Raw genomic sequence first — 9,211 nt, 5'->3', positions numbered from 1 at the left:
TGAATAGCCATGAGAATAATTAACTCCACCCCGACAAATCCCATTGGACATCCAGAACATGCAGTCATTAGGACAGGTACAAAAGGAAAAAAAAAAAAAAAAATAATTGAGCACATATTATATACATATACCATGAATACTGCACAGGCAGGTGTAATTATCCCCCGGAAAAAAAAAAAAAAAAAACAACAACAATAATAACATGTTAATAATGTAACATCATCTCTTTTCTCAGGTTTAACCCTGTGGGCACTCTGGTGTTCAATAGATAAATCCAGAAAGCCTCTCTATCGTGTAATTTACTTTCTCTATCACCGCCTCGTATATTTTTGTAAGCTTGTTCTATCGCATAAACCTTTCGCATAAACGCTTTCTGAAAATGATACTTATATTCAATTGGATTCTGATCCCACTGCTGAGTTTTCGTCACAATGTAATAGTATCATAGAGGATGGTTTACAACAGGGTTTTTTTTTCCAAAGGACAGGCTGAATATTTGTATGTTGTTAATCCCAAAATACCATTCTTACATGCTTTACCAAAAACGCATAAAGATGTTTATCCACCTCCCATGCACCCCATAATTTCGGGTATAGGCTCTTATAGTGAGCGTTTAGGGGAGTGGCTGGATACCATTCTCCAACCACTAGCACAAAGAGTCCCAGGATAGCTGAAAGACTCCAGAGATGTTCTAAGTATGCTAGATAATGTCATCTGGAATTCGCACTAGACATGGCTCACCTGCGACGTAGTTGCACTTTACACATCCATCCCGCACAGAATTGCTTTAGTGGCTGTACAATTTCATCTAAACAAATACAGTAATTTAACCCATGACTTACAAACATTCATTGGAACAGTTTTATCCTTTTTATTATCTCATAACTATTTCCTATTCGATAATACATTTTTCATTCAAAGTAAGGGAGTTTCCATGGGGGCTAAATTCTCACCCTCAGTAGCAAATCTAGTAATGGCTTGGTGGGAGGAAATGTACATTTTCAGTGATAATAACCCTTTTTCTCAGGACATTGAATGGTATTTAACCCCTTAGCGACCGCCGATACGCCTTTTAACGGCGGCCGCTAAGGGTACTTAAACCACAGCGCCGTTAATTAACGGCGCTGTGGAAAAAGTAAATAGCGCCCCCCAGAGTCGGATTTTCTCCGGGGTCTCGGCTGTCGGGGGTAGCCGAGACCCCAGAGAACATGATTCGGGGGGTTTTTAACCCACCCCGCATTTGCGATCGCCGGTAATTAACCCTTTACCGGCGATCGCAAAAAAAAAAAAACGCGATCTCTTTTTAATTTCTCTATCCTCCGATGTGATCGCACATCGGAGGATAGAGAAAAGGGGTCCCAGGTAGCCCCCCAATACTTACCTATCTCCCCCGATGCTCCTCGTGGCTCCCGGTGGGAGCCGCCATCTTGAAAATGGCGGGCGCATGCGCAGTGCGCCCGCCGGCCGGCCCCGCGAGAATCTTTGGGGTCTCGGCTGCCGGGGGTAGCCGAGACCCCAAAGAGCATGATCGGGGGTCGGTTTTAGCGACCCCTGTTTTGCAATCACCGGTAATTAACTGTTTACCGGCGACCGCAAAAAAAAAAAAAAAGCTAAGTGTAATTCTCTGTCCTCTGATGTGATCGCACATCAGAGGACAGAGAAATAGGGGGATTCGGGGACCCTATCATACTCACCTGTGTCCCTGGATCCTCCTGCTGCTCCTCTTGGCCGCCGGCATCTTCTGGGCAAAAGAAAATGGCGGGCGCATGTGCAGTGCGCCCGCCATCTGTCTCCATCTGCCGGCCGGCAAGAGAAGAGCAGTTGGGGCTAAAATTAGGGGTAGGGTTAGGGTTAGGGGTAGGGTTAGGGGTAGGGTTAGGGCTAGGGTTAGGGCTAGGGGTAGGGTTAGGGGTAGGGTTAGGGGTAGGGTTAGGGTTAAGGGTAGGGTTAGGGGTAGGGTTAGGGCTAGGGTTAGGGGTAGGGTTAGGGGTAGGGTTAGGGCTAGGGGTAGGGTTAGGGCTAGGGTTAGGGCTAGGGCTAGGTTTAGGGGTAGGGTTAGGGGTAGGGCTAGGGTTAGGGTTAGAGCTAAATTTAGGGTTAGGGTTGGGGCTAAATTTAGAGTTAGGGTTGGCGCTAAATTTAGGGTTAGGCTTCTTTCACACTTACGTCGGTACATCGGCCCGACATACCGACGCACGTTGTGAAAATTGTGAATAACGTGGGCAGCGGATGTAGTTTTTCAACGCATCCGCTGCCCAATCTATGTCCTGGGGAGGAGGGGGCGGAGTTAAGGCCACGCATGCGCGGTCAGAAATGGCGGATGCGACGTACAAAAAAACGTTACATTGAACTTTTTTTGTGCTGACGGTCCGTCAAAACACTGATCCAGTGCACTACGGACGCGACGTGTGGCCATCCGTCACAATCCGTCGGCAATACAAGTCTATGGGCAAAAAACGCATCCTGCGGGCACATTTGCAGGATCCGTTTCTTGTCCAAAATGACGGATTGCGACGGATGCCAAACGACGCAAGTGTGAAAGTAGCCTTAGGGCTAGGGTTAGGGTTGGGGATAAAGTTAGGGTTAGGGTTGGGGCTAAAGTTAGGGTTAGAGTTGGGATTAGGGTTAGGGTTTGGATTAGGGTTGGTATTAGGGTTAGGGTTGGCAATAGGGTTACGCTTGGGATTAGGGTTAGGTTTGGGATTAGGGTTAAGGTTAGGGTTGTGATTAGGAGTGTATTGGGATTAGGGTTAGGTTTGAGGTTAGTGTTGAGATTAGGATTAGGGGTGTGTTGGATTTAGGGTTTTGATTAGGGTTATGGTTAGGGTTGACATTAGGGTTGTTTTGGGGTAAGGGTTGGGATTATCGTTAGGGTTAGTGATTAGGATTATGGATCGGGTTGGGATTAGGGTTAGGGGTGTGTTGGAGTTGGGTTGGAGCTAGAATTGGGGGGTTTCCACTGTTTAGGTACATCAGGGGGTCTCCAAACACGACAGCCAATTTTGCGCTCAAGAAGTCAAATGGTGCTCCCTCCCTTCTGAGCTCTGCCGTGCGCCCAAACAGTGGGTTACCCCCACATATTTGGCATCAGCATACTCGGGATAAATTGGACAACAACTTCTGGGGTCCAATTTCTCTTGTTACCCTTGTGAAAATAAAAACTTGGGGGCTACAAAATCCTTTTTGTGGAAAAATATATATATATATTTTTTTATGACTCTGCGTTATAAACTTCTGTGAAGCACTTGGGCATTCAAAGTTCTCACCACACATCTATATAAGTTCCTTGGGGGGTCTAGTTTCCAAAACGGGGTCACTTGTGGGGGGTTACTACTGTTTAGGTACATCAGGGGCTCTGCAAATGCAACATAACGCCCACAGACCATTCTATCTAAGTCTGCATTCCAAAACGGCGCTCCTTCCCTTTCGAGCTCTGCCGTGCGCCCAAACAGTGGTTTACCCCCACATATTGGGCATCAGCATACTCAGGATAAATTCGACAAAACTAGTGTAGTCCAATTTCTCCTGTTACCCTTGTCAAAATAAAAACTTGGGGGCTACAATATCTTTTTTGTGAAAAAAAAATATTTTTTATTTTCACGACTCTGCATTCTAAACTTCTGTGAAGCACTTGGGCATTCAAAGTTCTCACCACACATCTAAGTAAGTTCCTTGGGGGGTCTAGTTTCCAAAATGGGGTCACTTGTGGGGGGTTACTACAGTTTAGGTACATCAGGGGCTCTGCAATCGCAACATAATGCCCACAGACCATTCTATCAAAGTCTGCATTCCAAAAAGGCGCTCCTTCCCTTCCGAGCTCTGCCGTGCGCCCAAACAGTGGTTTACCCCCACATATGGGGCATCAGCATACTCAGGATAAATTGGACAACAACTTTAGTGGTCCAATTTCTCCTGTTACCCTTGTGAAAATAAAAACTTGGGGGCTAAAAAATTTTTTTTTTTTTATTTTCACGACTCTGCATTATAAACTTCTGTGAAGCACTTGGGCATTCAAAGTTCTCACCACACATCTAGATAAGTTCCATGGGGGGTCTAGTTTCCAAAATGGGGTCACTTGTGGGGGATTTCTACTGTTTAGGCACATCAGGGGCTCTCCAAACGCGACATGGCGTCCAATCTCAATTCCAGCCAATTCTACATTGAAAAAGTAAAACGGCACTCCTTCTCTTCCAAGCTCTGCGGTGCACCCAAACAGTGGTTTACCCCCACATATTGGGTATCAGCGTACTCAGGAGAAATTGCGCAACAACTTTTGTGGTCTAATTTCTCCTGTTACCCTTGTGAAAATAAAAATTTGTGGGCAAAAATATCATTTTTGTAGAAAAAATGCGATTTTTTTTTTCACGGCTCTACATTATAAACTTCTGTGAAGCACATGAGGGTTCAAAGTGCTCACCACACATCTAGATAAGTTCCTTAAGGGGTCTAGTTTCCAAAATGGGGTCACTTGTGGGGGGTTTCTACTGTTTAGGCACATCAGGGGCTCTCCAAACGCGACATGGCGTCCAATCTCAATTCCAGCCAATTCTACATTGAAAAAGTAAAACGGCGCTCCTTCTCTTCCAAGCTCTGCGGTGCGCCCAAACAGTGGTTTACCCTCACATATGGGGTATCGACGTATTCAGGAGAAATCGCACAACAACTTTTATGGTCTAATTTCTCCTGTTACCCTTGTGAAAATAAGAATTTGTGGGCGAAAAGATCATTTTTGTGTAAACAAAAGCGATTTTTTATTTTCACGGCTCTACGTTATAAACTTCTGTGAAGCACTTGGGGGTTCAAAGTGCTCACCACACATCTAGATAAGTTCCTTAAGGGGTCTAGTTTCCAAAATGGTGTCACTTGTGGGGGGTTTCCACTGTTTAGGCACATCAGGGGCTCTCTAAACGTGACATGGTGTCCGATCTCAATTCCAGCCAATTCTGCATTGAAAAAGTCAAACGGCGCTCCTTCACTTCTAAGTTCTGCGGTGCGCCCAAAAAGTGGTTTACCCCCACATATGGGGTATTGGCGTATTCAGGAGAAATTGCATAACAAAATTTATGGTTACATTTCTGTTTTTACACTTGTGAAAATAAAAAAAATGGTTCTGAATTAAGATGTTTGCAAAAAAAAGTTAAATGTTCATTTTTTCCTTCCACATTGTTTCAGTTCCTGTGAAGCACGTAAAGGGTTAATAAACTTCTTGAATGTTGTTTTGAGAACCTTGAGGGGTGTAGTTTTTAGAATGGTGTCACACTTCATTATTTTCTATCATATAGACCCCTCAAAATGACTTCACATGTGATGTGGTCCCTAAAAAAAAATGGTGTTGTAAAAATGAGAAATTGCTGGTCAACTTTTAACCCTTATAATTCCCTAACAAAAAAAAATTTTGTTTCCAAAATTGTGCTGATGTAAAGTAGACATGTGGGAAATGTTATTTATTAACTATTTTTCGTGACATATCTCTCTGATTTAAGGGCATAAAAATACAAAGTTTGAAAATTGCAAAATTTTAAAAATTTTCGCCATATTTCCGTTTTTTTCATAAATAATCGCAAGTAATATCGAAGAAATGTTACCACTAACATGAAGTACAATATGTCACGAAAAAACAATCTCAGAATCAGCGGGATCCATTGAAGCGTTCCAGAGTTATAACCTCATAAAGTGGCAGTGGTCAGAATTGCAAAAATTGGCCCGGTCATTAAGTACCAAATTGGCTCTGTCACTAAGGGGTTAAGATATATTGATGATTTATTAATGGTTTGGAAGGGCAATCAGAACTGCTTGGAGCAATTTTTCTTTTATATAAATAACAATCCATTCAATCTAAAATTCACTTACATGTTTGATAAATTCACTATAAATTTTTTGGATTTATGTCTTCAGGGCTTTCCTGATACCATCATTCAAAGTAAAACATATATCGCAAGCAAACCGCTGGCAATACTATATTACATGCACGCAGTTTTCATCCTCCCCACACCATTCTTTCAATTCCAGTAGGAGAGGTATTACGAGCCAAAAGAAATTGTAATAATGAACCAGCTTTTACCCGGGAAAAAAACATTATTAAAAAACGTCTCAATAACAGAGCATACCCTAATTGGACTATAGATCGTGCTTTTTCTATTGCAGATAAAAAAACAAGATCAGATCTTATACAAACTACTAATGTCCATAATGAACAGATAAAATCAGAATTGCCTGTTGAGCAGCCAGTGTTAGTACTCACATATAGTACACATTTCAAATCCATCTCAGAAATTGTACTGCGCAATTTAAATTTGCTGAGAGATGATCAAACCATGGATATAAATTTACAGAATGGTATCAAAATAGTCTCTAGACGCGCACCCACATTAGGTAATGCGTTATCCCCCAGTTTTCTGAATCAAACTAAACCAAAAACTCCCACTCACTGGCTATCAACAAAAGGGTTTTTTAGATGTGGTTCACACCCATGCAAGACTTGCTCGTACACCAAAAAAACTGTAGGTTTTCATTGTTCTAGCAATCAAAAAAATTTTCCGATAAAAAGTTTCTTAAACTGCAATTCCGACTATGTGGTTTACATTATTGAATGTCTGAAATGCAGACTCCTTATATGTTGGATCGACAATAAGGAGACTAAAAAACAGATTTAGGGAACATTTATTGGACATTGTTCAACCAACAATACGTCATGTGTCAAATGCATCAAGCCATTTCATTAATAAACATGACAGACACACAAATCACCTAAAGGTTTATGCGATAGAACAAACTTACAAAAATATACGAGGCGGTGATAGAGAAAGTAAATTACGCGATAGAGAGGCTTTCTGGATTTGTCTATTGAACACCAGAGTGCCCACAGGGTTAAACCTGAGAAAAGAGATGATGTTACATTATTAACATATTATTCTTGTTGGTTTTTTTTTTCCGGGGGATAATTACACCTGCCTGTGCAGTATTCATGGTATATGTATATAATATGTGCTCAATGATTTTTTTTTTTTTTTTCCTTTTGTACCTGTCCTAATGACTGCATGTTCTGGATGTCCAATGGGATTTGTCGGGGTGGAGTTAATTATTCTCATGGCTATTCACCTATTAAATCTGTTTTTATATGTCTTGTTGGGCTATTTAAGCTTATGCTGTGGACAAAGAGCACCATGCGTGCTCGAAACGCGTTCAGCTAACTTATGGCTTCTTTTCTGGAATAGTTGTGCAGTTACTTGCAAGCAGCTTTTTCCGAATTTTAAATTTGTGGAAAAAAAATTGATGACTTTTACTCCGGAGCTGGATTTTTTTCTTACTTACAGAGTAGAGTACTGCAGTGCCCATGCAGGCTCTATGTCCTTTTCCTGCACATGAGTACTACAGTACTTTCCTCTGCCCTAAACAGGGCAAAGAGAAGTACGCCTGCGGAGGAGCTCGATGCCGGGGACACAGTGTGGATCACGTAGGATGCGTCATTCCACACGAAGCAGAGGAGAACAGCATCGCAAGAAGAGAGGAGGCATCGGATTCAGACACAGATGCCTATCGGGACTGACTGCCCGATAAGTGAGTGTATTACAAGGTCTTCTTCTTGTCTTGCAGCCCGAATTGCAGGCATATATACAACATATTAGAATGCTGTATATCAGGACTGAAAAGAAGTGGCCTTACCTCGTATGAGATAAAGTTAGCGACAGGTTCCCTTTAAGTAACATTTTTCTGAATAGTGGATCATCTTTGTGTGGCGTTCTCATGTGGTGTATGGTTGAGGGCTGTATTCCTGACATGGTAGGATGTATCTTATGGTGCTCAAGCTTTCTGTTAGGAGAAGAGTCTTTCCTTCTCAAATTACACACACACAGGAAACGCCACAATACAATGCTTGCACAGTAACTGCCTCTAGGTAGAAGATGATGATGGTGGTAATAGTTGGTGAATTTGAGCCCCAGTCATGAAGCAGCCATAAGAATTTAAAACAGAAGATTTTTAATGAATGTAATGGGGCAATTCATTATTTACAAACATCAGGAAAGTGAGGTACAGGATTACACTCACAGTTGATGATTGTTGTCACTGTGTACCTTCAAACAGGCAGATCTTAGTAACCTCTGGTTTTAGAAAGTCTGAATATTTCTTCTTCAGCAATGTGCTCTGTTTCTGCCCTGAGGTAATTCTTCCTTCTAGAGGTGCAATGGTAGTCTTCCTCATATGAAGACTATTATCTCCCTTTATCGTGTCAGCCCCATTTTTAAGCAAAGCAGGCAGGTAATTTCTTCACCTATAGAATGGCTTCCTCTTCTCAAGATGTCCGACCAACTGCCACTTCAAATTAAAGGGAACCTGTCACCCCCAAAATCGATGGTGAGGTAAGCTCACCGTCATCAGGGGCTTATCTACAGCATTCTGTAATGCTGTAGATAAGCCCCCGATGTAACCTGAAAGAGGAGAAAAAGAGGTTAGATTATACTCACCCAGGGACGGTCCTGCTCCGATGGGTGTCTCAGGTCCGGAACTGCGCCTCCCATCTTCATTCCATGACGTCCTCTTCTGGTCTTCACGCCGCGGCTCCAGCGCAGGCGTACTTTGTCTGCCCTGTTGAGGGCAGAGCAAAGTACTGCAATGCGCAGGCGCCGGGCCTCTCTGACCTTTCCGGCATTGCAAAGGCCGAAAGGCATTACCAAATACTCATAGTGGCCGTCCTGAGTGTTAAAGGCAGTCTTCCATTTGTCACCAGAGCGTGTACGGACAAGGTTATAAGCACCCCGTAAGTCAAGCTTAGTGAAGATACGAGCACCACGAAGACGGTCGAAGAGCTCTGGAATGAGAGGCAGGGGTACCTGTTTTTGACTGTGATGTTCAAGCCACGATAGTCAATACAAGGACGTAAAGAACCATCCTTCTTTTTTACAAAGAAAAACCCCGCTCCAACGGGAGAGGAAGATTTTCGGATGAAGCCTCTTGCCAGATTCTCCTTGATGTACTCGGACATAGACTGGGTCTCTGCTGCCGACAAAGGGTAGATTCTTCCTCTAGGTGGAGAGCAACCGGGAAGGAGATCAATCTGGCAATCATAGGACCGGTGTGGAGGAAGAGTCTCTGCCTCTTGCTTGTTGAAGACGTCCGCATAAGACCAGTAAGGAGAAGGTAAACCTTCAGGAACACAAGTGGATTGAGGAACGAAGACTGGGCAAACAGACCCCAGACATCGTACATGACAAGT

The sequence above is a fragment of the Ranitomeya imitator genome, chromosome 1, assembly GCF_032444005.1.
Source record: "Ranitomeya imitator isolate aRanImi1 chromosome 1, aRanImi1.pri, whole genome shotgun sequence".
NCBI classification, from domain to species: Eukaryota; Metazoa; Chordata; class Amphibia; order Anura; family Dendrobatidae; genus Ranitomeya; species Ranitomeya imitator.
Note: the sequence above shows the minus strand (reverse complement) of the source record.